The following is a 21,880-nucleotide window of genomic DNA, read 5'->3' on the forward strand; positions in this document are numbered from 1 at the left end:
CTCAAGGCCCAAAAGAAGTTTCAACCTGCTTGAAGATAACAAGCCACATTGAACCTGTCCTCACATGTCCCCACGTGTAGCCCTGGTGGATGGTAAGATTCACCGGGCTGAACTGTATGAACAAACGTGACTTCAGCCTCTGAACAGTGCTTTCCAGGATGACACTAGTTGGTGCGTTACTGTCACCCTAGGAGGGCTGAGGCTCTTCCAGCGAGGGCGTGGTTGAGAGAAACACCCTGCTTCCACAAGCCCCGAACCTCTAGCTAGAAAGTCAACCCTCTCTTTGAAGAGTTCTCCAAGCCCCAGGGGTCGAAGGAGAATCTGAAACGTGTTCTTCATCGGCCACTGCCCCGCGGTGTCTCGTTCTTTGCAGAGGGAAATTACACAACGAAATTTCACCCCACAGGGGCCCCATTTGATCTTATTTTGTTTCTGAATTTTGGACCAAGAAAAATCAACACGAAGATAAGCATCAGGTTCCATTCAGCGCCGAAACCCACATCCCAGGGGCAGAAAACAGGAAGCTGTGTTGTTTTCTGTCCTCACTTCATTTCACTTCGCGAGCCAGCAGGAAATTGTATCCCTCTCTCTGCCTCTCAGTCCTGTTTTCCTCCTCCCACCAAGTTCAGAGGAGCAACTCCTCTCCTCCCACTCGTGAGAAGAAACACGTCCCTGAGCCCTTCACTCACCGAGCCTTTCTCAACGCCCTGGCCTCGTCCGCTGGGTGACCCCGCTCACCGCTGCTCTGGTGCTGCCCTTTGTGTTCCCTCCCCACCCTGACCTTGCCATTGACCTTCAAGATCTCAGGAAGGTTCTGCCGTGAGCTCCTAAGTCGCTGTGAGAACGGCTGACATGCGGGGAGGGCTGACCGGGGACTTTCATGGCTTCCGTGCTGGCCTCTCTGCCAACCTCAGTGCGTGGCTTGAATGAACAGGGCACGAAAAGCTAAGTCAAGCCACCAAGAAACACACCCCAGAGCCTCTAGCCCCCGGGGCCCTGGAGCAGCTCACGTGAGTGAAGACATCGGCCGTCCCTGCAGAGTGGTTTGACTTCTGCCGCTGGATGCCCGTCAGTCCGAAGGTGGAGGCCTTGCAGAGGGTCTGAAGGCTCAAGACAGGGAGGGAGAAGGGGGCCCGCGTTCCCACTGGAAGCCTCGCCCGAGTCTGTGTTCCTGGGCGCTCGGGGCGTAAGCTTGGGGCCACCCATCCTTGCCGGCCTCCAGCCTCCCTTCCGCCCAGGACCGCAGCCGAGGCATTGTCTTCCCCAGGGCTTTGCTTCTTCCTTTCATCGTGCGCCCTGCCTCCTCCTCCTGAAGGTCGGGGCCAAATTCAGGACCACACCCAGGTGGCCCCTCTGCTGGTTGTCAAAGCCTTGGCTTCCCAGCTGCCCTCCCTCCTTCCCTCAGCTGCCTTCCCCTGTGGCGCATGGCAGGAGAGCGGCTCTGAGTCGGGTTGGATGGATGTAAAAATGCAACCTCGTGTGGCTACCAGGTTTCCATAGCGCCACATCCATGCTCAGGAACTTGACCCTCTGGCCCAAGCAAGCTGCCTGGAAGCCTCACTCACCCCCTCTGAATCATGCCCCCCCACCCGCAAAAAAAGCCCACCTCCAGAACTTCTGCACGGATTCAGGAAGATACCACAGGAAAGACTGCATGCACCGATCTATTATCTTTTTTAAAGTAAATGGTTACGTATCAGATTCTGAGGATACAGAGCCTCTCCTTTGGCATGTCCATCAAAACAAGGTCCTGGGAAAGATCTGTGGCTCGATGTTGACAGAATGTGTTCAACTTTAAGGCAACTTCACATTCAGATTTCAATCGATAAGAATATAGAATCAGTGGTCACTGTTCTCCCAGCCAGTCCTGTCCCCTGGCCACGAGATTCTCTCTGGAGGCAGCAGTATCATCACTGTGTGGGTGCCACCCAGAGATGCTCCGTGCAGCCACGAAAGGTGCTGGCTCTCCCCCTCCCCCTTCACCCAGTGGCAGCTCACAGTACAGGCCACGCCTGTGTTTCCCACTTCCTCCTCAGTTGTTTCGTCTTTGCCAAGCAGATAGGTAGAAATGGGATTTTTGTGGTGGTTTTCATCTGTATTTTACTTTCCGTAAGTGAGATGAAGCACGTGTTCCTATCTGAAAGACACGTGAATCTCCTTTCTTGTGAACTGTCTTGTATGTTGTGCCATTTTTTTAAATTGGCCTTACCCATTGATTCGTAGGGGCTCTTCACTAGGGGATCATTCCCTTCGGGGGGCTGTGTCGTCACTATTTTTTCCAGTTGATCGTTTACCTTTCGATTCTTTCCATCTTGGTTGTTTCCATGCAGACTTTGATTTTATGGAGTTAAATTTCTGACACATGCTTTGGGAAGGAAGGAGGGCGACAGAGAGCTGCTCAGCCCTGAGCTGCGCCCGTGTTCTCTTTCTGTCGCCTGTTGTCGGGCTGGGCCTCCACGCCAGCCGGGCGGAGTGAGCGAGGCCTGGGCTTTGGCTGGATGGCCCACAGAAGCAGGGGCCAGGCCAGCACTCTGACTCGCGGGACGGGAAGCACGCCTATGAGGTCTGAAGGGACGGGCCTGTCCCGGAGTGCAGGCTTGAAGGCCCTGGTAGCCGCAGCATGGGGACTCCTCAGGGCTCTGGAAAGGAGTCTTCTGTTTCACTGGGGCTGGGTAAGGGTGCCCAGCCTGTTCCGCACTTACTGTCAGCAGACAGCCATAGGGGAATGAGAGAATGAACCTGCTCAGTGACTTGAAACCCACGCCATTGGTGGTCAGCCATTGCGACAGGTGTTTGCCATTCACAGACACCCTTTCTGGAGCTCAGTTTCTCCCCAGAGAGGATAAGCCAGGCCCTTATGGGTCAACAGTAGTCTTTTCTGTTGCATGTTGTGTGCAGCCCTCAAACACCATTGTAGAATCGGGAAACAGCGCTGGGAAAGGGGCTGTTCCTCCATTCCTTCTGCCTTGCCGGCCCTTCCTTAATGCGGCCATGACGAAGCCCATGTCCAGTGAGGACGCCTCATCACCACCTGCTCCTCCTGGGGGCCGCGGGCAGCTGCAGCTGGGCAGTCTTGTCGGAGGGCACGGCGGAGCCACACACTTCCTGGGCAGGTGGTGTCCCCCTGCACCTGGACCCTGCAGGTGTTAGGAAAGATCCTGAGCAAGTTCGCCAGCAGCTGGGCTGTTCTCTCATGAGCGTCCAAACGTCTGATGGGTGCACCAACGTGCCTGGGCTGGCAGCCGGACGGTTTGCTCTGACTGCGTCCCCGCCCTTTCTCTCTCCGCCCTGTGGCCATTCTCTTAAAGCTGGATTCTAATCTTTCTTTGAAAAGAGCATTTCTTAAAAGAAATGTTTTCTCTCTCTGCGAGACACTCCTGTAGCAAGAGAAGATGAACAAGAGGCTTTGATCTCGTAGGCCTCTTTTTTAAGTTTGATCTTTTGATCTAATGTTTTGTTTCTGTGTACTTAATGGTTTGCTTCAAAATCACCTAAGTATCAGGTCAAATAAGACAAAAACTTTCAAAAGCGAAGCCCATACCAATGCTTTATTGCAATCCCTAACAAAGGGCTATTACGTTGTTCTTTGCAACTGGCAAGTAGCTTCCAGCCCGCAGGAGGTGAAGAGGAGAATTTCCCAGGCCTCCTTTGTAACGGCAGGTCACCCACCTAACGATCTGCAAAGCCCAAATAGCAAGTGACACGTGTGACTTCCGCGTCATGTCCCTGCCCGAATTCGTTATAGGAAGTAACAGATAAGTTGCTTCTTCCGAGCCCCACTGGCTGCTCAGGATGGCCTGCATCTTTCTGGTGAGGCTTGTGGAGCGGCCTGGGTCCCTCGTCCTCGCCCCATGGGAATGTGGGCCTCTGAGCCGGGGCAGTGGGCGGCGGGCGGCGCGGCGTCCCAGGCGCTCCCCCGCAGCGTCGCCCGTGGGCAGAGCGCTGCACCCGGGTGTCAGAGTTGGTGCCGCAGTGGAGGCACCTTTGCCCCTCACCCTTCACCTTCTCCGCCACCACATAGTGAGAAGTCTTGCCCCATGAGGCTGCGAGTCACAGGGCACAGAGAAGGTCCGGGAACTGGAGCGTCCTCCAGTGCGAGCCCCGCCCCGTGGGATGTCACCGCCTGTCTGCCGAGGGTTCCGAACTCTCAGTGACCGCAGCCACCAACGTTTTCAGTCGGCTTTGCTATAGTTCTAGTCATGAATTCTAGGCCAAGGCCTATAATTAATTTGGCTCTATCTGTGCCAAAATATCCTTACTCATAAGAATTTAAGATTCTGTGGTTACCACCCATCTTTAAACCCCTGAGTCAGTCCCCAGGCCCTTTTTTTTTTTTTTTTAAGATAATTAATCTATGCTTTTTAAGGAAAACTATTACCACTGTGACTGAGCACCAGTGTAGTGTTGACGGTCCGCGTTGCTGTGCAACCTTAAAATACACTGCGAACTAACACATGCGCACAAAGGGAAGGACGAGCTGGCCCTCTTCCAGGCGGCCGGCAGTAGAGCAACGGCTAGGTGAGTTTTGGACCTGTGAGCCTTACAGATTAATCCATGAGGAGTGCATTGCAGGAGAAGATGGAGTGCACAGCTTCACCCTCCTGTCGTAACAAACAAAACATACCGTGTGTAACAATGGTTTTCCAGACGCTGATGTCAGGCAGCGGGAGAGAGTGACCCTGAGGGGCAGTACAGAGAGTTTGGCCCAGCTTGCTGCTTTGGGAGTTTGCAGGCCACCACTTGTGGAAGGCGACCTGAGACGGAGCCCAGAAGATCCCCTGAACTGAGGAGACAGAGCTGAGAGTCCAAGGAGGCGGCCTGAGTTCACAGGACACAACACTAGAGAGCACTGTGCGGAGAGGAGAGGACTGGGCTGCGCGGACAGGACCCTCGGAGACCCGCAGATGGTCCCCATCGAGAGGCTGCTGAGTTCTGGTCAGTGCGTGCGTGCGAGGCCAGGGACAGAACCACCCAAGGGGATTAAAGCTGACAGAGCCCTGTGCCCCTCCCGGGCCAGGGGTGGTGCCTGTCCCCACCAGCCAGACCGGAAAACCTAACGATGCACGAAGCACAGGTACGATACACAGAACGGTCTTGCCCGGGAAGTGGCAATGTCAGCCATAGAGGCAGCAGCGCTCCAGACTCACCCAACAAATCCAAAAAAGGAGACCCAAACGGATCAAAATGTTTCCAGTAATTCAACGGCATCCCCCTCAAAAAAAAAAAAAAAAAAATCAAGAATGTTTATAGAAGTACAAAAATAACAAGCAACAAGGTAAATAAATTTCATAAAATCTGGCATCAGAGATTGCAAAGTATACAAAGAGGTAAAAAATCACAGTCTGTTGAAACCAACCCAGAGCTGGCACAGATGTTAGAATCAGCAGACAGTGATAGTTACGGTAGCCATATTCCATATATTTAAAAAGTTGAGCAAAGATGAGAATATATTTTAAAAAACCAAATAGAGGATTTGGAGATGAAAACTATGGTGTCTGAAATGAAAAATACATGGATAGGATTAACATCAGAGAAAAATTAGTGAGCTTGAACACGTAGTTTTAGACACTATCCAAAATTAAACACAGGAGGAATGTAAAAAGTATATAGAGCATCACTGAGCTTTTGGATAACTTCAAGTGGCCCAAAATATGTATAATTAGAGTCCCCGGGAAAAAATTGGTGGAGGGGGACAGCAAAAATATTTTAAGAAAGAATGGTGAAAATTTTTCTAAATGCTGAAAACTATAAACCCACAGATCCAGTATGTCCAATGAACCTCAAGCACAAGAAACATGAAGAAAACTAAACGAAGGCACATTACAACTAAATTGCTCAAAACAGTGATAAAAAATCTCCAAAGCAGCCAGGGGAAAAAGAAACATCGCATGCAGAGGAGCAAGGAGAAGGCTGCCAGCAGGTTTCTCCTTAGAAACAATGAAGGAGGTAAGGCAGTGAGGCGGCGTCTTGAATGCACTGAAAGGAAAAACTATCAGCTTTGAATTCTAGATCTAGCTTAAAATTTATTTCAAAATGGAGGAAAGGACATTTATCAGAGATACGGAAGCTGAAAGAATTCGGTGTCGGCAGACCCCTCTCCAGCAGGCCTGAAGAAGGAAGATGGTACCAGATGGAAATCTGTAGCTACACACATGGCGGGAAGAGCACCAGGAGCCAGGACGACATTCCCACTGGAAGAGTATGAGAGCTCCTAGTGCTTTATTTGTAACATCACAGCGCTGGAAAGAACCCCGGTGTCAGTCACGAAGGGGTCGGGTAAACCAGCTGGTGTACCTGTACAGTGGAGTTCCATTCGGCAATAAGAAGGAATGAATTATTCATACATGCTACAACATGGATGAATCTCAATGTAATTATGGGGAGCGAAAGAAGCTAGGCAAACAGAATGTCAACTGTAGCATTCCATTTATACACAGTTTTGTGAAATGTGGCCGAGTGACAGAAAGCAGACCTGTGGTTGCCTGGGGGTGGGGGTGCGGGTGGGGAGGAGAAGGGAGGGATTCCAAATGGGCCTGAGGGAACTTTGGGGCGATGGATTTGTTTTCCATTTAGACTGCGGTGGTGTTTCACAGATGCTTGTACCGTTTAGCAAATTGTACGGATTTGGTCTCTGTAGTTTATCATGTCAGTTAAGCCTCAGTAAGGCTGTTAGGAATTAATATATGTAAGAATGAACGTGAGTCTGTAGAAAAAGCACACAAAAACTTTGAAAAAACAGTTTTATAAGACATGATACAGGTAGTTAAAAAGAAATAATTTAGAAAGATAGTTGCATTTACGAAAGCAGAGCTACTGCAATAACTTTTACCAGTTGTTTTACTAATACAGAAATGAATAACTAGAAGACTGAAAAAGCACTCGATTCTCAGATTTTTGTCATTTTATGGATTTGAGTTTCAGTTGCTCTATTTAAGGTTTTCAATAATTTTCTTAGACGTGGAAGCTTCTGTGCCACAGTGGCCGCAGTTCTAATGGGGGACGTTAGCGAGCGTTTAACCCTTCAAAACTTGCATGAGCGAACTCATTTCCAAGTGTGGGAGCAGCACCCACGACAGCAGGCGCCCAGGCCTGCCGGTCGGGCCTTCTGGACCCAGGAACGAAAGGCAGAGGCTGAGCTTGAGCGCGCCGTCCCTTCCTCCGGTCTCTCCACTGTGAGAAAAACAGCGAGGGCTGAACGCAGATGGGAAGGAAAGGGGCTCGAGCTCTTTGTGCCCACCCTGACCCTGGGGGCCGAGCCCCCACAGAGGCGCAGAGTGACTCTCCGTGTCGCGGGGACGAGTGTGGATGTGGTCGCAGTCAGGGTCTCGGACACCTGCGGGCCGAGCGGGATGGGGGAGTGAGTGTCCGGTCCGGCCCTCAGACCCTCTTGCAGTCAGATTGGGTGTCCTCCCCCACCTGACGCAGCCTCCTCCTCGCCTCTCCCCTCCGAACCCTGGGCCGCCCATTTGAGCAGGTAGTTTGTACTGCGTATTCCAGGTCGCTTTCCACACTCCTGACTCGAAGGTCTCTTTACCTTTCTTAGTGGCCCTTGGTGGCTGAGTTCAGGGGTCCTGCATCAGGAAGGCCTTGACTAGCCACTCTGCCCCTTGAGGTGGCAGCTTCCTCACCTATTGAACGGGTGGCAATGGGTTCGGCGCTACTGTGAGGTCAACAGGGACAACGCAGGTGAAGGACTCGCCACTCTGGCTGTCATAAATTTAGGCCCCAAAGTCACACAGAAGTCACAGGGTTGAGCCACACAGAATTTCTGTTTTTCCCATCCACGTCTTCCCCCTTTCAGGGTAAGCGGGCCTGAGAGAACTTTTAAAAAGCCGTAAACTCCCCATCCCCACCCCCTACATCATCACTCACACACCCACCGGGCCCCATGGGGTGGGTGGCAGGAAGGCTGAGGGTCTCGCCGTAGATGCCCAGGCAGCCCCGCCTCCCATTGGCATCGCCTGTGGGTTTCAGGGAAGTAAGAGGGGGAGTCCAATCCTCCTCCTTCCCCTCCAGTGAAATCCTTTCCTCACTCTCTTCACCTTTCTGCCTCTGTTCAGAGAAAACCAGTGAGAGTACGTTTGCCTCTGCATCGACATCGATGCTCTGCCTCACCTCTGAGGCTTCCCAGAGGCTTGGCCTTGCACTGCCCGCCGTTAAGGAAAATGTGGAGAAACAAGAGCGCAGCGTGTTTGTGACCACTCTGCCTGCTCCTGAAATTCCCGCTTCAGTGCTTGCCTCTGTGGGGAGGGACGGAGCTCTGGGACCTTGACGCTGTGAGGCCCCCTCTGTGTCCCTCGCTGTGTCCCGCTGCACCCTACAAAGAAGGGGGAGCAGGGTCTGCAGCCAGCCTGGGGCGTTTCTGGAGGCTCCGCCTACCCACTGGAGACCAGCCGGGACCGGAGCTCCAGCATCCCTGTGACAGTGCCCAGAAGGCGACCTGAGGCCATTGCCACATGGTGGTCACTTGAGTCCAGGACCCTAACCCTGGCCTGTCGCCCGCTCCTGCGGGGTCCGCACAGGGACAAGGGGCAGAGGCCCCTCGGGGGACTGGCCCGCTCAGCCTGCCAGAGCCTCCACAGAGGGCTGCCCAGGCTCTTGGATGCTGCTCCGGGGCCTCTGAGGCCTCGCTCCAGTTAATTTCATCCCAGGGCCGACTGGACACTTGTATAGGGAGGTGTTTCCTGTGCACGTATCTCTGCTCGGCTCTCGCGGTCCATCGGGTCCGGCCCCGAGCCGGGACTGTCCGGGTCAGCAGACTTCCTCTGGGAGACCCCCTCCACATACACGCGCTCCTTGTCCCCACCCAGTGGTGCGTAACCGGTGCTTCGGGGGCAGCTGACAACCCCCTGCCTCTCTGAGGTGAAAATCCAGGCGCTTCATGAACCCCCTTCCTCCAGCTGTGGCCTGGCCCAGGGGAGGGGTGGGGAGGGGTGGGGAGGGCAGGTCTCTCTGGATGGGATCCAGACCCCCGGCAGAAGTCACAGCCACCATGGGAACCTGTGGCGGCCAGCAGTCAGTACCGGGCCTGAATGTTGACTAACTGGTGCCCGATGGCCCTGATCACGTGAACCAAACGCGCTTTACTGTTCCTCGCCACCCCATTTCCCCCCAGTGCCATCGGTGTGAGGCCTGTCCCTGGCCGTCCTGTTTCAGGAGAGCCCCGGAGCGTGAGGTGGAGCTGGAGGAAGCGCCGGGCAGAGCGGCAGTGGCAGGCTCAGCCCGGCGTCTCGGCGGCCTCGGCCCTGGCTCTGCCGGTGTCCCCGCGTGAGACATGTGCCCAGGAGGCTGCAGGGGGTGGGAGCCTCACGAAAGCCTGGCCTCTGAGTCCCGGGAGGCGGGCACTTCTCACAGTGGAGCTTGGACCTGACGCCCCCCACCCCACATCCCCCCAATCCAAACCATATCCAGCACATAGTAGGTGTGTTCCTAGGCCCTGTCTTCTTGACCATGGAATCACCCCCACTGGTGTTTGCGGGACCTTCACTGTTGCAGAAGGAGCTTCTCCTGTGCAGCCTCTCGGGTGTGAGTGTGACCCCTTCCCTGCTGGCCCCTCACTGGGCTGAGGGGCTCAGGACGGGGCGGGGCGGGGCGGGGGGCGTGTGACCTTGTGCTCACAGGGCCTCAGGCTGGGGCATTGTGTTCCATGTGGTTTTCTATTTCATGTTTTTCACTTAACATTATCTCATGAGCATTTCCCTAGTTGTCCCTATCTATAATGGCTGAGTCACAGCAACGTGGCTTAGTGACCAGCAGTGCCCTCGGGGATCGGGGCAGGGCCTGAGGAAAGGAGGGGCCGTGGGGCTTGTTTGCTCCCTTGATCTGAGATCGCTCTGCCTTGCTCCGCCCCTCCTCCCCTCTAGAATAGAAAGTTCAGAGAAAGGACTGGAAACAGGCCCTGTTGAGCCACTTCTTCCCACCTCAAAGCTACCCCATGGCGCGCGCACGCACACGCACACACACACCAAAGTGGGTGATTCCTGTGCAGGTGGACACCTCAGACAGTCTTTCCTAAGGACGCTAAAGATCCGTATGGGTCACGTCTGCACACACCTACACACACGGTGCCTCACTTGCTGGGACCCACATGCTCACACTCGCCAGATTGCACTAGGGTGAGCTACTCCCTTGACCGTGTCCCCTTGTGAGGAGGTGATCTCGGCGCATCCCGTGGGGGGCTACCTCATGCCCCTGCCATGGAAGCCCGTTGCCTCACGCTTGCCTTTCTAAACACTTGGGTTGGGTCCTCTGGGGAAAACAGTGTGGCCTGATCCTCTGTCTCCCCAGAACTTTCTTTGGGTCAACCTCGGGTTTATTCTTATAGCCACAGGAGGTCCACAATCATAATTCTCTGCCAATTAAAACTGTTTTCTCCTTACTTATTTTGGACCTCGCTGTTGCAGTTAGTTAGATCCGGCCTGAAAGATTTCCCAAACCAGCGATTTTATATTCAGCATTTGAGACTTACTGGACTTAATGGCCAGAAACCAATGTAATTATGAGCAGTTTCTAAGCAGTAAGGGGATTTTTACTGCCTCTGAGATTGCTGAGAGAATTGGCCAGCCTAAAACGAAGGTGGATTTGGATAATTTTCTTCTAGAAAATAATCATGTCCTATGGGGTGAAAAAAGAAAAACAATTCCGGTGCCCAGCAGGTCCCTTCCATGGCCTCTGGCCTTCTCAGGTGCCTAGAGGCTCAGACAGGAGCTGGGGCAGGAGAGGAGGGGGTGTCAGGCCAGGCTGAGGGGCACACCGCCCCGGAGGAGGCGAGAGGGGGCACATGGAAGAGGAAGGCCCTTCCCCCGTGGGGTGTGCGCACTGAAGCCAGCGCTCCGGGGCCATCCGGTCGCTCCACATTCGCGTGCCACCCAGCCTCCTTTGCCTGCTGCTTTTCCACGCCCAGAAGTGAGTGCTCGTCACCGCGACCCCGGCTCAGGGCCGCTGTGGGGAACATGCAGGCTGAGCCCTCTGTCGGACTGGGGTCCTGGAAGCTGGCGCTGTCCCTCGCCGCCCCCTCCCCCACCCCGCCCCGAGTTGCAGAGCTCGGCCTCCTGGTTGCCCGTTGCTCGCAGGAGGTGTCCCTGTGGTGGCTGCCCCTGCAGCCACGCCCTGTGCGCGTCACTTTTGCCCTCTCCTGCCCCAGCCTTGTCAGTTTGAGGGATCTCTCGGCCAGCCCTCCCGCCGGGCCTCAGAGCTGCCCGGGTCTCACCGCGATTAAAGCTAAACCGGGTGCCCGGACTGGGGTGGCTCCGTGGCTTGGGCGGCATCCCACGCAGCCAAAGGTCGCCAGTTGGATTCCCGGTCAGGGCACCCCCCTGGGTTGTGGGTTTGAGCCCATTTAGGGCACGTGCAAGAGGCAACCGATTAATGTTTGCCTCTCACATTGAAGTCTCTCCCTCCCTTCCCCTCTCTAAAAAGAACAACATAAAATCTATAAAGCTAAACTGGGCTCCTTTGTCGGCCACCTGGACACAGAGAAGACGATGCTCCTTACGCCCCAGTCCCGTTCAGGGCATTCAGCGTGGTGTCTCTGTCCCCTCCAGAGAGCCCACGGCCATGGGGATCTGGCCTAAGTCTTGGGGAGCCAGGCTCTGGGCCTCCTAGGCTACAAGACCCCACCTCTTCCTTTGCGAGGCGCCCCAGTGTAGGTTCCCACTGGAACCCCCCTCCTCACTGGTCGGCAGATCCGCTGGCAAGAGTCCAGAGGGATACCTCCAGGTTTCCTTTTGATCAGGCCCCCGCTGCTAGCCCTGGTCAGAGAGGCCTCACTTGATTTTTGTCAAGGAGCACCAAGTTTCTGAGTGGACTCCAGGAAAGGCCCAGGCGCTGGAGGCAGCCGGAGGCTGTGCGGGAGGGTTACGCCCTCCTGCCCAGCACACCGGGCGGCCCGTGGAAGACGTGCTGAGCGTGTGGGCCTGGGTGCAGGGCAGCCGGTGATGTTAGTCCTGCTTTAATCTGAACGTGAAAGGCGAGACCCTGGCAACAGCTTGAGAAGTTCCTGGAGGGACCCAGAATGAGCAGCACCAAGTAGAAAGGAGGGGGAGAGAGGCACTGCCAGATTCCGCCACGGCGTCTGCTGATGAGGGGGTAGCATGTCTCGATCCGCAGTTGGTAGAAACGGCTTTGAAGTAGCATAAAATCCTCAGCCGAGGAGAAGACAAAGTATACGTTAAGAGAACAAAATAAAGGGGCCGGGTGGGTAGGTTTATTTTTGAAATCTAAACTCTCTGAAGTAGAGTTGTCATAGTTACTGGCTTGTTTTTACTTGTGTGTACGAGATCTGAAGGCTATGGAATTAAAATAATCCTCCCCCGTGTGAAGTGTGTGTCTGCGCTAACAGGCATCTGGGCGGCACGCGCTGTTGTGAGCGTGGCCCCCGGTTCCCTGCCTCGTCCCCCAGGGCTGCCTGGGCCTGTCCAGGAGAGCCGGCGACTAGAAAACTGGAATTAGCCTGGCTTCCTGTGCCACACACACTCAGGGTGCCTGTGATAGAGATGTCTACCGTGGCACGCCATCAACGGGGTCCCCCGGCCCAGGCCATTTCTAAAGAGAGAAGCTCTGCCTGGAGCACTTCACGAGCTTCTGGAGGGCGCTGCTGTGACTCACATTTACGAGCAAACATTTACGGTGGCCACGATGACAGAAAATGGAAGTGCCTCCTGATTTAGACTTTTGAAGGCCTTAGACAAGGCATATAGACAGGCACCGGGCCTGGCCCAGCATTGTCCCTCAATGACCACTTTGTCCCAAACAAGCCCACTGTCCTCTCTGTTCTTGCAGCCTCAATTACAGACCAAAGAGGCTGGCCGACATCAGGGTCCTGCCGGCACTGGGGACAGGAGACACTCCTGGTGTGGTGTGTATTCGGGAGGCTGAGGCCCAGAAGCAGCCATCCCAAACTTGGTCCCCCACGGCACGTGTGCAGAGCCATCGCCTTGCAGTTCGTGCACCAGGCGGGAGATGCGAGGCATGATAATGTGGTGGTTATACCAAGTGATGCATGTTGAAGTGACCCGAGCAGAAAGAAGGCTGAATGAAGTGACGTATTTACCCAGAGGACATTAGCAGCCTTTATAGATCCTCAGTTGCACAGAAATGGAGAGACTATCTTTTCAAGTTGACCTTAATGCTGAGCTCCAATTTCCAACTTTTATTCATTCTCCCCATAAAGACCCCAAGCTTCGAATGATTCCTGTCTACCGGGTAAGCTGCTCGCATCTAGTACGATCCATGCTTCGGCTTTGATCGCCCTCAGCAGTACGGCTCCCAGTCAGGTGTCTTAGCGGCAGCCAGAGACAGTGACTCGTATGCCACGTTTGGCTGACAGATCTTCAGAAAGCAGAGACTTGGGAGGCAGGCATGACTGTTTGCAGGAAATGGGCACACAATTCGACACTTTGAAACACTGAAACCCGCTCTTAGTTTCCAGGGGCCTCTGCCATAGCGCCTTACCGCCGAATATCATTGAACTCGCTTGTCTTGGCTGATGGGAATTAACAGACGGCTGGTAAGGAGGTCAGTGACCGCAGGAAGGGGTATTGTGTATGCACCCTCCGCGGGCCCTCCTGCGCTATTTATCTTCTGAAAGAGTCGCTGTGACGCTCTCCTGCCACTACCCTAATCATGGCCACGAGGAGTTCTCCCGGAGCTGCGTAGCCATGAATTCAGTGTCACAGGGAACACGTCGCTTTTACGCCTCCCTCGTTCCGATGGTGAGGAGGTTTCTCTTGGGGTCTCAGTGTGCGTAAAACATTCGCTGCTTCAGTAGCCCGAAAGGGAAGCAAGTGGGGTGACTTTGGAGCAGACCCACAATTTGTCTTTTAAGAAAGCTTCAACAGGAGGTTGAAGTCCATGTTGTCTGGTGGACGCAGTGGAATGTTTCTAAAAGAAGGCTGGTTGCCCGTCTTAACTCACAACCTTCAGTGCCCTAACAGAAGACCAGACGCAGGGAGGAAGGAGAAATTCACGCCTGAGGATCATTCACTTCAAAGTTCCTTCAGATCCGAATACTGCAAACTTGACTAATTACAGAAAACTGGTGCCGAAGGACAAAATAATTTAGCAAGGTAAATTAAAGCTCTTACCTTTTGAAAATTAACCAGATTAGCTTTACCCGTCATAGCTCATTCTGAAAATCAAATCAGACCTGTAGGCCAAGCGACGCGTGAGCGCCTGCCTTACTGTGTTGCCATGTCCCTGTTGAAGGGCACCTTGGTTCCTTTCGGGGGGGTTTTGTTTTGTTTTTTTAGTGATTATGAATAAAGCTGCCATCAACTGCCGCACACAGGTTTTCATGTGGACATAAGATTTCAAATCATTTAAGCAAATACCTAAGAGTGTAATTGCTGGGCTAAGCTACGTTTAATTTTATGAGGAATCTCCAATCTTCCAGAGTGCTGTTCCAAGTCTGCTTCCCACCAGCCGTAAACAGGGCTTTCTGTGGTCCTGGCCGGCAGCGTCCGCCGGTGCCGGTTTTATGAGTGTTAGCCTTTCCAATAGGTACGCAGTAGTGTTGCCTTGCAGTTTTAATTTGCATTTCCCCGAGGACCAGTGATACTGAGTATCTTGTCATGTGCTCATTTACCACCCATAAACCTCCTTTGGTGAAGTGTCTTTTCAGATTTTTTGCCTATTTAAAAAATTTGGTTGGGTATTCTCTTGTTGAGTTTTAATATTTCCTTATATCCTGGATAAAAGTCCTTTATCAGATATGAGATTTGCAAATATTTTCTCCCAGTCGGTGGCTTATTTTATTCTCTTACCAGTATTTTTAAAAGATTGTATTTATTTATTTTTAGAGAGAGGGGAAGGAGGGAGAAAGAGAGGGAGAGAAACATCGCTCAGTTTGCTCTTGCATGTGCCCTAACCAGGGACCTGATCTGCAACCCAGGCACGTGCCCTGACTGGGAATCAAACAGGCAACTTTTACTTTGTGGGACGGCACTCAACCAACTGAGCCATGCCGGTCCTGGCCAAAAAAAAAAAAAATCCTACCGTAATTATAGATTTGTCTAATCCTCATTTTGGTTGATATTGGGGTTATAAAATACTTTATTTTTCACAATCTACTTATCAATCAATGTTTTACGACTTTAATTGTAATATAGAAACTTACCCCTATAGGCTCCTTTACCCCCCATTTAGTTTCAGTTTCAGTTTCTTTAAATGTATATGTTATATCTGTATACATCAGTACTCCTTCAGACAACATTATATGTTTTACTCCTATGTTTCAGTTTTTTATACATTACATCTGCATACATCAGAACCCCATCAGATATTATATGTTTTGCTTTTCTACCAACGAGCACTATTTTAAATAAAGAGAATATTCCGTTATGTTTATCCAGATATCGACCATTTCTGTTATTCTTCCTTCATATCTAATGTTCCAGATTTCCTCCTGGTATTAGTCCTTTCTCTCTGAAGAACTTCCTTTAGCAATTCTTTTAGACCAGTTCTGCCTCTTTCAGTTTTCCTTCATATTAGAATGTCTTTATTTCACCTTAATTTCTGAATATTTTTTGCTAGATATAGAATTCTAGTTTGATAATTCTTTCCTTTTAGCACTTTAAAAATGTTTTGCCACTTTTTTCTGACCTCAGTGTGATGAGAACTCCATAGTAATTCAAATCTTTGTTCCCCTATAAGTAGTGCATCGTTTTCTTTTTCCTGCCTGCTTTCAAGATTGTCTTCGGCAAGTTCAATTATGAAGTGTATGAGTGTGAATTCACTGGGTCCTGTCTGAAATTTTCTCATCCTCTTGAATCTGTAGGTCTATGTCTTTCATCACACTGGGAATAGTGTTAGCTATGATTTCTTCAAATACCATTTCATCCATTTGTGCTTTTCCCTCATTCTGGAACCCAACGACAAAACCTACTGTCCTGTAGGTCCCTGAGGCTCCGTCCCTTTGTGTGTTCATCTTTTCCCCCTCCGTTGCTCAGATTGGATCACTTCTATGGATCCGTCTTCCAAGTTCACTGCCTCTTTTCACTCTGCTGATGAGTCCATTCAATGTAGTTTTTAAAATTTTTTGGTTATTTTTATTTCTAAAGTTTTCATCTGAGTCCTGGCCAGGTGGCTCAGTCGGTTGGAGCATTGCCCTGTATACCAAAAATCTGTGGGTTCGACTCCTGGTCAGGGCACATACCTAGGTTGTAGGTTCCATCCCCAGTTGGAGCATGTTCGGGGGATGGGTGGCAACCGATTGATGTTTTTCTCTCACACCAATGTTTCTTTATCTTTCCCTAAAATCAGTTTTAAAAAAAACCTTTAAGAATTTGCATTTGGGCCCTGACTGGTGTGGTTCAGTGGGTTGGGTGTTGTCCCGCAAGCTGAAAGGTCACTGGTTCAATGCTCGGTCGGGGCACATGCCTGAGTTGCAAGCCAGGTCCCCAGTTGAGGACATGTGAGAGGCTGCAAATCAGTGTTTATCTCACACATCAATATTTCTCTCCCTCTATTTCTCCCTCCCTTCCCCCTCTCTAAAAATAAAATCTTTAAAATAAACATTGTCATTTGGTTCTCCTCTGTCTTCTAATTTTTACATTCTATTTTAATATTTCATTCTACTTTCATAATTTTTCATTTTAATATTTGTTTCAAGAGTTGCTTTCTATTTTAATACTTAAGTGCTAGTGAGTGCTTGTTTTAGCATTTTTATAACACTGTAAAGTCTTTGTCTGATAATTCCAACATCGGTGTCATTTTCTCATGTGTTGTCTTTTCTCATGTGAGTTCTTGGTGGTTGGATGTCCAGCATTTTGGATTTTATCCTATCGTAAGAGTTACGTTATGAGACTCTCTTGTTAAAGCCTTACAGAGACCATTGACACTTCTATTTTGGGAAGCAATCACGTCGTAGGCCCAGGCTGCAGCTCGGGGCTGTAATTCCCGGTCAGGTCAGACCCAAAGCGTCCGCAGCGCTGTTTGGATCGGCCTGGAGTGCCCGTCTCCCAGGGGCCAGTCCGGGGTCCGCGCAGAGGTCCGGCAGCACAGGGCTCTGAGGTTTGGGCGTGCCGTCCGGGTCCGTTCCGCGCGCGCGCCGGCCAAGGACGAGCCAGGGGGTTCGTGGACGGCTCTGCAGGGTTGCCTTCTCAAGCTCTTCTTGATTTGTTACCCTCCCCGTGCTTTCTGGTTCCCTGGGCCTCCCGCCTTCTGTCGGGGCGTCCACGGCCTGCTTCCACGGCTGTCACACGGGGCCAGACATTGGGAGAACAGGGAAAAGAGTCTGGGCCACCGCCGCCACAGTCGTCATGGCCGCCGGGGGCGGAGAGAAGGGAGGAGAAGGGAGGGGAGTACCCGGGGAGGTTCATCTCTCTCTGAACTTTTCGGGGTTTCCTTTCCCGTTCCTCAAGCCTGACTTCGCTGGGGGCGCTCTCTTCTGCCCCACAGTGCTCACCTCTGGGGTTTGGGGTTGCTGGGTTCCTCTGGGCTGTCGGGGAAGGGAAGGAATAGTAAATTCACCCGCTGCATGGGCAGGGCTTTGGGACCAGTGCCCTTCCCCAGGCCGCCTGCTGCTGTTTGCTCTTCGTTCTCACTGCTGGGCTGTGTATCCTGTTCAGGGTTTAGAGTTGCATTCAGAGGGAGAGAAGGTGGGGGGCGGCGGGGGAGGGGTCGCCATGTATTTTCTCTCTCTCACCCAGGACTAGAGCCTCTGATTGATATTTAAATTTTTTATTTTCTAATTAACTCATCTTTATATGCAGGAAAACGGTGTTAGTAAGAGTTCTGTTAAATAACTCACTGTGCCTACATTTATGTTAGTTTCATGTATTGCTATTTTGGTCCCTTCCTTTCATCAAGTAATTCTCCCTCTTTCCTCTTTGCACCTTCTAGCTAGCATTGCAGGTGAACATAGTCGTCTTATTTCTTTGCAGTCTGTGGGGTGACTTTCTTGCAGCACAGCTTCTAGTAGGGGTGGCCAGGGCAGCGGGTCCGGAGGTAGCTCAGCGGACCTGTCTGAGGCACAGTTTTGAGCAAAACCAGCAACCCTTCTGTGTTAAGGTTGTGCTTACTTCAGACCTGGTGGAGCTGAGGCTGACATTTTCCAATGGCAGCCTTTTAAACTCACTCAGTTGGGTGTGATTTCAGAGCAGATTTACACGCAGCCCTTTTAAGATGCAGATCTCTGCAGATAGTGCAGCCGATGCAGCTAAGCTGGCAGCGAGGCTGGGTGCAGGCCGGAGGTGGGGCCGGGAAGGTGCACTTCATTCAGAGTCCACGGGGAAGTTTAACTGCCCCTGTGACCTTCCTGTCACTGTGATTAAGAGGCGTCCAGCCTCTTCCTGTGAACCCGGGAGCTGGTGGTCCAGCCTTGGTTGCATTGAGCAAGTGGAAGGAACACTTGAGTGATGGGATCACCTGAGGCCAGCCTGCGTCCAGGCTCAGGCCCCATGGGGCACGCTGTGGGGGCCCCTCAGTCTCACGAAGCCCCCCTACCTCGCCTATAAAGCGCGCTACGCACTTACCTTGCCAGGTGAGGCTCTGGGAAAGAATAAGTGAGAAAGCGCACAGGAGACTGCAGAGCCATCTGAAAGTTAGGTGCCATGCAAGCGTTTATTGCAAAATGTTTTTTAAGTAACCATCAGAGATTTAAAAAAAAAAAAAAAAATAGGGCATGAGTGGTGAGTTAAGAGGAACAGGTGTAACCCTAGAATCAAGGCTCGTTCCTGAATTAGCAGGAAGCCCAGGCGAGGCAGGTACCCCTCCCATCCCTTCAGCCCGTGTCCGGTTCTGCACGCGGGTGCTAGAGTCAGGCCGCCCGTGTGTCCTTCCTGTCCCTCGCAGGACCGTAGCAGTCAGCAGGGGCACGCTTCCCGGGGCACCTGGGATGGGGGCGGTGGGGGCCGCCTGTCTGGTTGCTGGTGCTGCTTCTCTCAGGCTCCCCAGTCGCCGGGCACCGTAGCCCCGAGGACACGGGGCCCACGGGGTCCTGGCACTGTCAGAGGGAAAGGTCACTCACGTGCAGTTTAACTAGACAGTTCAGATGGGCGGGACCCAGACCCTCCTGAGAGATCCACGGGAGGCACGCCACCCTGCTGGCACACCCCCAGCCCCAGGGGACCCCCTCGGGCTCACCCTCTCTGCCTCTGTCCCCTTGGTCGGCAACGTGCTGTGGGGCGGGGCTGGGGGCGCATGCTCCCCAGGCCCCAGGTGGCCCGCAGCCCGGACACAGGGTGCCTGTCCGATGGGGTGATTCAGGTGGGAGCCAGCCAACCACTCCCTTCTTCCTCCTCGCAGGTCACCTCCAACGAGAAGCACCTGGAGAGCCTCAAGAGTGCGGGCGGCCTCCTGCGGGCTCTGGAGCAGCTGGCCCCGGCGGCGGGCAGGTGAGCGGGCCTGGAAGGGCCAGTGCAGCACCCCCCTAACCCCGCTGCCTGTCCTCTCTGCTCCCCGTCCCCGTCCCCATTGCCCCCGCCCCCCCCCCCGCGCCCTCCCTTCCCCCACCCTTGCCCCCTGAGGCCCCTCCCAGCCTGGGAGGCTGCTCCCTTCCTCCACCCCCTGGGAGCCCCGCTGTGCAGATGAGGGGGGTTGATGGGAAGAGGGAGAAAAGCAGAACATCTTAGCCCTGCAGGGGGAGGGCAGTACTCCCACCCCGGGGACCAGAGAGGAGGAGGGGATGGACTGTGACCAGGGGGAGGGACGCGGGTGGGAAGTGAGACGGCCTTCGTGAGGAAGGCAGTACTTTCTGCGCACACGTGCCCCTCAGCAGCCGGCCAGAGGCGTCCTTGCCGCCACCTTGCAGAGGGTCCGGAGGCTCAGGAAGGGCCGGGCTCCCAGCGACCCCTCGGCCTGCCTCCGGCCCCAGGCCGCCTCCTTCGGCCAGGTCTTTAGCGGGAACACTTGGAACCTGCAGAGCAGACTGCGTGATGCTCAGCTCCCAGTCCTCAGTTGTACTGTGTGTAGAACGTTCTAGAACTGAGGTGCACAGACCAGGGCAGCCCTGCCACCCGGGAGTGTTACTCTCTGAAGGCAGGAGCTGGCGTCAGTGGAGAGAGGACTGTAGAGCGGGCTCATTCCACAGTGACCGCACCCCTGCGCCCCAGAATTTGAGAGGCGGTGGCAGGTGGGGAGGAGGTAGAGCTTATAGTCTTAGTTTATTTAAATGTTAGTGCTGAGTGACCAAAGGAAAACCACAGAGGATGGAGGAAGTTGTCCCTGGTGTCCACGCTTCCGCCAGCTGGTGCCGACGGCTCACTGCATGTGACAGCACCAGAGCCTGGCGGGGGGCGCGGGGCGGGGGGCGGGGGGCAGCCAGGAGGTTTGATTAGTGACATAGTGAAGGCATAACCCCTCCTCCCTCAGGCCGTTGTCCTCAGAGCTGAGCGAGGCAGCCAGAGTTTGTGGTGGCTGTAGCCCCACCCCGACCCTGGGGAGGAGGCCCACCTCCCAAGGAGAAGCCTGGCCTCCACCGGGCAAGCAAGACACTGGAGTGGGGTGCCTGCCACTTCCTCGGGGTTTTCAGAACCACAGGGTTCTGGGTAATCTGCTGTTTCGGGACGGGTATTAATCCGAAGAGAAGTAATTTGTGGCTGAGGGGAGGCGCTGCTGGGAAGGCGAGTCTGTGGTGGGGGCTGAGTCCCGCCCATCCTTTTTGCACTTAATCCTGGATGGGTGGAGGCACCACCTCGTGGCCTGCCCACCCCTCTGTTCTTTAGGTGAAGCCCAAGTAGGTTCTTACCTGCAGTCCCTGTGTGGTGAGAGGAAGGACAGGATGGGATGGGACCGGCCCTGCTCAGCCCCGAGGGGGGACGTGGCCCCAGGCCCTCTGCCAGGCGGTTTGTGAGGGGCAGCCTCGCGCAGACAGCCTCGCACCCGGGGGAGTCCGGGGGTGGCTCCTGGGAGCCCTCCATCTCCAGCCGGCCTGGGCGGGACCCCTCACCTAGCTGGGCCTCTGCCTGCCTTCCTGCTAACGCCTGTGTGCCCCCATGAGGCGCTCGGTTGGGGGCCCAAATATGTCAAACAAAGCTCAATGTGCCACGAAGCTGGTGGCCTCTCCTGCACCCGCACCCAGCACTCCAGGCATGTCTTGTGTGGGGGCAGGAAGCTGCCGCTGGGAAGCTCTCCTTTGGGCTTTGCTCAGAGGGGCAAAGAAAAGGTCCCCCAGCGTTGACCAAGAATGAGTGGCCGGCAGCGTGCCCATTCCCGCGTGGCTCTGCCAGAGGTAGCTGTGCCCTTTGTGTCACCGGGCCTTCCAGGCAGCTCTGGCAGGCAGACCGGCCTGGACTCAGCGCGCCCCCCGTCCCTCAGGACCAGTGATGCGCAGAGCAGGAATGCTGCTCCGTCCCCTGACCGCAGCGCGGTCCCCCAGTGCCCGCCTCTGATGCCGCGCCCCACCCCTGGGTGTTTGACAGTGGCTCTATTTCCGTGTAGTCAGGAGTGTGCCTCGAGCTAATTTTATACTTGAAGGCACACTGCTGTGTGTCATTCTTTTCTTTGCTAACAGTTGTTAGGGCCCAGGTTTCAATGTCTCAATTTGCTCTGGTAACAAAGTTTCCATTTTAAGCTCTTAATTGCACATCCATAGCTAGGGGAATAAGAAAGCCAAAGCTCCTGGCCGATTGGCCAGAGTGGCAACAGGGAACAGGGGGGTCAGCGTTTGGAGGGGGTCTGGGATCTTTGGCCTTTGGTACAAGTCAGCTGCAGGCGGGTGCGGGGAAAGCCCCTCCTGAGGCGCTGTGGGTCCCGTGCAGGGCGGTCCGGCTGCTGCATGTCTGACTCGCCTGCAGCTTAGCATCAGTGCACCTGGCCAGGGTGGTTCAGCTCCTGAGGGGTGGCGGGCCAGGAGCTCAGGCCTCGCTTGCGGGGCCAGTCCTGAGCCCCACTGGTGTGGTGGGCTGTGGGTTCTCACTCCAAGCCTGAGAAGCTTCTGCTT

Source organism: Pteronotus mesoamericanus, unplaced genomic scaffold (assembly GCF_021234165.1).
Source record: "Pteronotus mesoamericanus isolate MK-2021 breed Mesoamerican mustached bat unplaced genomic scaffold, CSHL_Meso_final scaffold_54, whole genome shotgun sequence".
Taxonomy (NCBI): Eukaryota; Metazoa; Chordata; class Mammalia; order Chiroptera; family Mormoopidae; genus Pteronotus; species Pteronotus mesoamericanus.